Genomic DNA, 7,410 nt, shown 5'->3' with positions numbered 1-7,410 from the left:
GGCTATATAAGCGGAATTGTTCTGACACAAAGAAACATTTAGCAAGACTTTCCATAAGGCAGCTGCAGCTCTGTGAAGTCAGCAGAATTGTAAAATGACAACATCCAGTGTTTATTGTTTATAATTAGTGATTTCTCTCTCCACTTCAACTTCAGTGGCCATATTACTATGTAGGAAGCCAGCACAATTATCCTAATTTATGGATATTTTGAAAACTATCTTCTCCTAGAGATTATAATTCAAAATTATTTTTGTGTGTGTGTGTATATTTAAAGGTGGTCACATTATGGGTAGAATGTATAATATTGACAAATAAGAGCCCTTCCCTGTAGGTGTAACTAACATTTTTGTGGAAAGAAAGTTTCTCATTCTTTATGTTTTTAAAGAATAGATTACATAGCTGCTCAATGACGTGAAGTGCAAAATTGAGCATGCAACCTTCTGGTGGGCTCATCAAGTAGGAGGTCAGGCTAGCCCGGCAATTAAAGACAACACACCAAGAAACATCTGGACACCTCTGTACCTCTTCTGTAGAGAGAAAGAGCTCAGAAAGTGCTCACGGTTGACTGGAAGAATCAGCATGTTAGAGCGTGCCACCACGTGGAGTTGGGACGGTTTGGGCTCAGAGACAGGAGCACAAGGAGCTACACCTCCGCACGAGGCAGCAGGTTTCATCCCAAGCTGGGAAGCCTGTTTGTGACACTGGTGTGACACTGCTGGGAAAACACTCAGCAAACCAGTTTTGTTTTATACAAAGTTCTGCTTTTCAGTCTTTCTCTTCATATCAGACTGCTTCAAAACCTAAAATGTAAAAATTCCCTATGAAATGAAGCAGCTGGGAGGAATACTTTGCACATGAACAAGACGTTTCATTTCAATGAAAACAAGACGCCTGCTAGTTTTGACCTTTCTACCCTTTTACAATAGGAACCCATACCATGCTGAGAAAAGCCACTTCATAGCTAAAAACCAAAATTAAAAAGCTTTTCCTTTGAAATATCAAAAGAGGTTGAGGGGTTTTTTTGGTTGTTTTCACCTGTTTTAGCCACAAAGAAGGTCAGGTTCTGCCCACCGGGAAATCCTTTCTGGTTTGATGACAAGTCGGGCTGGGAGCGGGAGGCTGCGCTGGGTGGATGACCCCGGTACCGGCAGTGGGAATTGTCACCGAACACCATGAAACTGTTGTGCTCCTTTTTGACAGCGATTCCTACGCTCAGTTAGAAAACGTCTGAGATGGTGTGTGATGAAAGGCCGTGATCTCGTGACAGATAGATCATTATTGAAGCAGCTAATTACCCTTTGCTGATTCCTGGACAATGAGATTAGCATCAATGAGTCTGGGGAAATCTATCAGGGACACAAAGGGACACAAAAGACAAACAATGGGAATTAAATCCCTTGGTTAAACAGAGCAGTGAGACACTTTTCATGAGGCAGAGTGAAGTCAGGGTGTTCCTCCACCTCCCTGCCACCAGCAGAGATGGGGAGGAAAGATATGGATAAATAACAGCTCCTTTGGCACTGGGTAGGCGCTGGGTGCTGTACAGACAGGATCCCTCGGTAGCCGCTGTCAGTCGGGGCTCAGCTGCCCGTGCTGTGTCCTGACCACGGGCATGACTTGGGGACAGCCCAGCAACTTCGCTTTGGGCAGACCTTCGATGGAGCGACACCGAAATAACCAACTCGGTGCCGGGGGATTAGCGTATCCCAGTCAACAACGGCTCTTAGGCTCCCGAAGCTAGAGGAATTTGAGCATATACACTTAAAGATAATTATATGCCTACAAAATCAGGTCTTAAGACAGAAAAATGGGGTGACATTTTTAGAAGCGCTCGGCAGTGATAAACTTCGCTTGTATTGAGGTCAATGGGATTTCTTTCCACATGTCTTAAGTGGGAACTGAATTAGGTCAGTGCCAAAGTGCTTTTGTAAATCAGACCTGGGTGGTAAGCAAGTAGGTACAGTGTGTTCCTTGCCTTTAATGACAGCTTAGGGACATCTCCTCTGATGCAGTGCAGCATGAAGTCCCTCTTGATGACAAAGATGACACTTTTTATGTCTAAAAAACCAAGCTAATTGTATATATAAGTGCATAAAAAACCCCAACATTTGAAGTGTTCTTAATAGGTTACAAAATTAGATATTTGAAATTTTAAGAAAAGATGGAACATATCTATTTCAGTCTCCTCTTTAGAAATTCCCCATCCAATTAGGAAAAAAGTGCATCTGTGCTAAGAACAAGAATAAAACGGCCATCTTTCAGGAGAACAGTCCATTTGCAGTGGAGAATTATTAACCACTAAGAAGTCAGGAAGGTTCACAAGAGAAGAGTTTCCAAATCCTTACCCCTAGCAATAATCTTCTGGTAACGTTACACCAAAGTAAGGGATAGGAAACGAGGAAAATCCTTAGAAAAAAAGGATGATTTATGAAAAGATTAGACACACAAGTGTGTGTTGAATATGCATGCACAATTGCATGCTTAATTTGCACACCCAATTATTGCCATTGTGCATAAAATTGAATAATTACCCATGAAAATAACTGATTATGGTTATTTACTTCCATAATGACTTGATTTGCACATACAATCATGGTAATTAGGCACACAAATTAGTCATCACACAATTGCATGCCTAACCTTATTAAGAATCCGAATCAATGCATTTATTTTAAATTGCATTTGTCCAATTCTGTTGTACTATGATTTTTGTTATAGCTGGGTGGGAACTGACGTCCGTACCGGGGACCAGCTTCCCATCACGCCTCTGTCCTGGTGTCACCCTTCAGGCATCAGCAGAGCCCGCAGAATGGCCCCATGCACGGCGCTCGGCTCCTACACAAACGACGAAGGAAGTGCCATAATAAGTGAAAAAGATATCAGCCAAAATGCGACAAGAATTTGGGAACAGCATACAGTTTTAAAGTAGTTACTTTCAATGCAGGAATGAGGTAAATAATTAAAAAAACCCCAAAACGCCTCAAGCATTTGTGGGGAGGAAATGAAAAATATAGAGGAAACAATACTTTGGTGATGCTTTTCAGGCTTAAAACTTTTACAATTTTTAAGTACTTTGTAATCAGTTAGCATGATGTTTCTGAAAATCCAGAGAAACTACTACTTCCATTTTATAGGCAAAGCCAGTTAAGAATGGAGATGTTAAATGCCCAGGCCTGCATCAGTTCTCTGCTGCACTCCCAGAAATAAAATCCAATTTCAGCTCCCAGATTTGTGATTTCACTTATTAGTCTAAATGTCTTCCCCTTGTAGATGTCCTGTCTCCAGGTGCAGTAGGTGAGGATACCTTTATTAACTTTTCTATAAATCACATTTTGCTAGGAAACATAATAAAAGCCTGGGGAATTAGTCAATAAAATAGTGCTGCTTCTCTATCACTTAATAAATGCCTGGGTCCTGCAGTTGAAACTTGGTATGCTTTCTAATTAAAAAGAACAAATATGAGAAAAATACTGGCAACTTGAAATATTGAGCTGTTTCGTGTTTGTTATTGGAGCCTTCTTGAGTACAATTTTCTAATAATTGGACCAGATGGACAAGAAAAAAAAAATTAGCATGACAGTTTAAATTGAGTATATTACTATATAGAAAGGATCACGCGTGACAGATCTGTGAATTTCCTTACATAAATCACTAAAAGCCTTACTGTGTCTGTGCATATAATCTATACTTTTTCCCCTATGAGTTTTGAGTTAATGCCAAGGTAGTCAGTGCTGGAAGAAATATAGGGGTTAAAACATTTTGTCCTGAATGTATCTTTTTTTTGTTGTTGTTAATTATGTGCCTTAATTTAGTTCTTGCTTAATGCACTTTAGAATGAATTGTATTTCTTGTAATTGCTTTATTATTACTTGACATTAGACCTTATGTTAAGCAATCAAAATGGTATGGCAGGATGAAAAGGAGGGAAGATGATCAAGATAACAGCGAAGATGAGTTTGCGTCTGTAAAGCAATCACACAGTCCCCGACTGCCAGAAATGTTGTAGGATTAACATTACACTTTCTCTAGATTATGTCCTATATCAAAGAGAAAAGAAGAAAAGAAAGAATTCCCCAAGCAAGCAGCTATTTGGTTTCTGAAAGTTTTGCTTTGAGTACTTGCAGGTGGGATCTACTGTCAGCCTGACTCTTCTCTGCTGCTTTGCAAAGAAACCCACCACATCTGGGGAGACGCGGCCCCGGGCCGGGGGTGGCCCACGATGCTGCAAGAGCCACCTGCTTCTGCGGGTGCACACGCACGACGGACATGCCCTCAGAAATCAGTGGCAAAAATGCGTTAATAAAACTGGTTAATGCCGTGATACAAGAGCTCTCTCCAAATCCCTTAAAATATTAGGTGTCAAAACATGCCAGAAAAATATAGTACCTTTGCAACAAAAGCCCATTAGTATTTTATAGGCAGTAAGAACCTTAAGACTCTCCTATCTTAAATCCTAGGGAAAGCCATTTAATAGAAATAACTCAGGACTTCCAAAGTAAACGTTAACACCTCTTGCTAGCTTAATTCTTTCACAAGGCTATTTTTATAAATCACAAGTAAATGATGGTTGATAATGTAATTGCAACCAGTCTGAAGTTAGGACGCACGAGGCAAACACAACCCCAGGAGGGGTTTTAACTTTAAACCATTCGTTCTGCAGCGCGTGGTCCTGCTGTAGCCTGACAGAGTATTGATTTGACATGCCGATCAAGTGCTAGTCCCACACATGCAAAAAATTATTTATTTACATGCATAAGGCTACTTTAAAAAAAAATAAATCTGTATATTTCATGCTGCTGAGGGGGTATTTGTTTAGTTGATGTAATATTTTCCATAATGATTTCTGATTACCAAAATGCATAGTACAAATGGTAATCAGTGTCCCTTTCAAAGCAAATGCTGCTGCTAAGTACCTCCTATGAGTTTAATCACAGTGTGCAATTCACACCGTAATGTGTTATAATTGCCCCCTACAAAGTTGGTCCTATTTCATTTTAATATCACTGGACTAACTACTGAAACTCAACATGAGTTCCTTGAATGCTGCATTCTTCATTGAGAATTTTACATACATAATTAATCTCAAATAAGAGTACCATAAAAAGGTGAGGATTTTTTAAGAAACACCTTGGTTTTTAATAGCTGTAAAATCAGTAGTGGCACTTTGGAAAGTTCACCCTGTTGGACACTTTACTCTGAGATCCAGTCTGATTGCCATTTCCTTCAGATAATTGTGCCTATTCTTTTGTCAAGGAAAAGGTCCATACTGATGCAGGAGAAAGCTCTGTATTTTGCTGTTTTCTAACATCAGGCAGTTTACCCTCATTTTCATGCACCTACAAGCAGCATTCACACTGAGATGAGATGATAACTCTTACGTTACTTTTTAGAGACAATTGTTGAAAGTACCCAGGGATATAAGCTGCAGAAGAACATAATGCTGCACAGTTATTTTGAGCCAAAGATCTGAAAGAGCGACTGGAGGTGGAGCATGCAACTCACCTGCTGCCAAAGCCTATGCAACCCACCTCTAATTTTTATAGCAGTGTTTGCGTGGTCACCTAGCTAATGCAATTATTCATTATGAATACCTTTTTGGCTACTTGTGAGTTATTTGTGAGCCAGCCTTTGGGTTTTCCGAGTCAATAAGAGTGCTATTCAAAATATTTGAGTATTCCCCCAATGTTTCCCATTGGCCAAAGTGCCAGATCATCTGCCCACAACATGAGACACATTTGGGGTGACCGAGCCCTGCCGCAGCCAGGGGGGCCTGGCTTCGTGACAGCCCATGAGGAGACCATCCTGGGAGCCATCTCCGCTAGGGCCTGCCATGGGGAGTTGTCACCAAGGGTTAACAAGAGCACCGGGTGGACGACGAGCCAAAACCAACTTAACTTAACCTTCCTGGCTGTTTGCGATTGGCATTTTTTTGAGTGAAGGTTTTAACCTGAGGAGAAGCAAACGACGGAGTGTCCTCATCAAGACGGGTCACCAGAGCACAACACGCTGCCTATTTACCTGCCTTGGGGACTGAAACCCGGCGTAAGGCGTCATGTCAGCTTTCCGCCGGCTGCTAGTTCAGCTCGGGCAGTCAAAGGCACGGTGAGGCACGGGTCATGGCACTGGGAACGCCTCTTGCCCTGCTGACACCAGGCCTGCTACGAGTGATGCAATCACTTTAATTACACTGATTGCATCAATCAGAGCTGCTGGTGAAATTACCGAGGTGAGCTGTGGCCTGGGACTGAAACATTTTTTAATAAAACTGATGTACTGTTCCCACACTTTATGTCTGTCCCTGACCTCCTGAAGGGAATTACCTGCGCACTGCCGAGCCGGGAGTTCCCACCTCCTCATTAACTGCAGCTCCTGTTGGTCCCCTAACGAGGGCTCGCTCCGGAGCCCCGCCAGCCCCAGCAGCACACAGCCCTGGGTACATTCCCCCCACCAGGCCGCCCTTGCAGTCCTGGGACGGGCACGGCATCTGCCCACCAGCCCCTGGCTGCTCACTGCTGCCAAGCATCCCACGCCAGGCACAAACCCGGAGTGTGTCCAGCCTCTCCTGGCTTCTGGAACCAGCTTTTGCCCAGAATGCCACATCTCGGTCCGTTTTTCTCGAATGTGGCACACAAGGGTAACCTAACATGAACAGAGAGGAGAGGCACAAAAAACCCCCAAGCTTTGAGTAGCTGATGTTAATGTGTAGGGCTGCTGACAACTTGTTTGGCCGCAGTGCCTAGAGTGATGGCTAGAAGGGACAGCACATGAGGAGCACAGATGTTAGTTTTTGCTTGCCTGTCTGCTACCTCCATCGTTTCCCAAAACCTAAAAAATGCACCATCAGGCATTTCTTTGAGCCTTCATCGCTTGGCTTCTAAGAGGCAAAATGACCAGATCAGGGTGACCGATGGCACCCAAAAGCGGGCTGCCCCCAAAGTCAGCCTGGGACGTGTGACACAAGTCCTTGCTACTTGCCCTGCCGCTTCCATGATGTTTTCCTTCTATCAACTTCTGTCTCCTCACTTCTCATTCTGTCCTCTTTAACCACTTCTCCTTATCCCCTTGCCCTGCAACACTGAGCAACCAGAAAGGGCAGTTTGAAGCCACAGACTCCAACTTTAATACATGGGTCTTAGGCTAGTACCAAAATTGTGTGCAGTATCTGGCCTGTTTTCTTTTTTCCCTCCCACCAGACAGATTTATCCCAGAGACAGCACATTCCTTCTCATCTTTTTCTCCCCCTCCCTATCTTAATTCTGGATTTTTGTTGTATAAAGAAAAAAAAAAACAAACAGACAGAGAACTTGTGCAACCAAACCTCCTGCTCCAAACCATTTCGATCAGTTAATGCTATCTTGAAAAGCATTTGCCAATGTCAAACCCAACAACTGAAAATATTCTGTGCAGCT

The sequence above is a fragment of the Chroicocephalus ridibundus genome, chromosome 8, assembly GCF_963924245.1.
Source record: "Chroicocephalus ridibundus chromosome 8, bChrRid1.1, whole genome shotgun sequence".
NCBI lineage: Eukaryota > Metazoa > Chordata > Aves > Charadriiformes > Laridae > Chroicocephalus > Chroicocephalus ridibundus.
This window is presented reverse-complemented; position numbering follows the sequence as displayed.